A 2040-nucleotide genomic window follows, 5' to 3' on the forward strand; every position below is an offset into this window, starting at 1 on the left:
CAAATTTCAGAGTCAAACTGATTATCATAAATTTTCTTGTTCATATTTCTAAAGATCAGAAGGTTACAGAGGAAAGTATAGTATCTAATGGTATTGAATAACTGAGAAAGTAAAGATCTTTAAGGTGGTTCTAGTAGCTATATTTTTTGTCTCTCATAAGCATTCTGCTCTTCTCAGACTTATAAGTTAAAAATGACTTTGAAATCATGTTTTGAAAGTAGAAAGAATACAAGGTGTCTTGTTCATAATTACAATTGGAAATACTTGAAACTCTTAGGTAGACCTTCCTAACAGTATGTGGCTATTCTTCCTGAATTAGAGCTCTTAGTATTTACTATAGTCTTGTGATAAAAAATTCTTTTATGGAATTGGTCCTTACTATGTTTAGTCTCAAATTGTGTCTTGTGAGAAAAGGAGAGATTGAGCAGGCGGGAGTATAGCTATGGCTGGGATGACTGTATACTTTCTCATTCAAACTGGGACACGTTTGAGCATGAAAGAGGATGGTATTCTCAGACAATTGGCCTAAATTGGGACTGCCCTGTAGAAGAGTGGGAAGTAGGATCATCCTAACTATAGCCAAATTTTAGTAAGCATATTACATTTATATTAATATATTATAGTAATGTTAAATATATGTCATAATAAAAATTAAATTATACATCAAAATATTATAACTGTTATCCATGAATATTAATACTCGTGTATCCACCCGTTTGCAAGTTATCCCTCAGGTCCGTGACATGCGGTGGTTTGTAAATGTTACGGGGCACAGATTGAATTGCATAAGCATGCAGACTTGTGCAGGAATGAACCGTGAAGTTCGAGCCCAGCTGATTGCCCAGCACCTGCATCTCCGTGTGGTTTTATTTCATAGTTGAAAATGAGCACACTTATGGTGGCTGTTCTCTAACCTGAGGATTTGAGAAGGTTGTGGGTCATGCTTTTACTGTGTCGGGAGTCCTTGGCCTGATTTCAGTCAGGGAGGTGCGGCCCTGTGTAATGAAGCGGGGCAGCATGTCCTGGACCGCACTGTCAACGGAGTTAGCCAGGGCATTGGTGGGCTAACATTTGCTAACTTAAAATACCTGTGAGCTTAGGAGTTGGTGCTTGTGACAACTGAACTTATAGTGGACGATCATAGATATCAGAGGTTGACCAGTGGAGTTGCTTCTTGCAAGAAGCTTAGTTAATGTCAGCATGTAGGCAAAACATATGTCAGTACCACCCCGGGAGGTTCTCAGAAGGGCACCTGGTGAGGAATTTCCTCAATACAGTAAGTCCAACACATGTGCTTTTTCTGCCAGCATTGAAGTGTCACTCTGTCTTTGGTTGAGGAATGCGTAAAGAAGTTGGTATCAATTTAGGGGCGTGTTATACAAAAAATGTGTATCTTTAAGTACTGCAGTTAGACTCAGCATGATGAGATGCTCTCGGCATGAGAAGCACTTCTACTCCAGAGGCCCAGGGAGCTCACTTCATATGCATTCCAGGGCATGTGCTTAGAGTAGGATGATGGGCACAGTTGCCTACGTTGTACTTCTCTTCCCCACTTTTTTCAGACTCTACGGTTGAATGTTAAATTTTGAGCATAGGATGCAGCTCTGTTCTGTTTAATTGGTTTTACATGGCTGTGAGGCCTGAGTGTAACTGTCCAAATACTCTTCATAGATTTTGTTTAATGAGTATGTGAAGATATAGCCTAGGTTTTCCCAATAATCATGGAGAGTGTCTATACCTGGCGCTTATTATTAGAGTGAATCAAAAGAGAAATCATTATTTTTCATGATTACCTCTCTGGAGGTAATCGAGCATAGTAACTACCTCCAGAGATGTAGTTCAGAGAATTACATTAACAAAGGTAAATTAAGCTTGTTTTTAGATAAATCTATTCTCAATTCATTTTATGGTTCATACTTTTTCATATGTAATATTTTGATGGTAATTATAATTATTTACTTATAATTATTATTGTCCATTAAATTTCAGAGTTGATCGTGACTTAAATTTTTCTTTACAGATGTTCCTTGTATCTTTAGT

The sequence above is a fragment of the Propithecus coquereli genome, unplaced genomic scaffold, assembly GCF_000956105.1.
Source record: "Propithecus coquereli isolate 6110/MARCELLA unplaced genomic scaffold, Pcoq_1.0 Scaffold306, whole genome shotgun sequence".
Classification (NCBI taxonomy): Eukaryota; Metazoa; Chordata; class Mammalia; order Primates; family Indriidae; genus Propithecus; species Propithecus coquereli.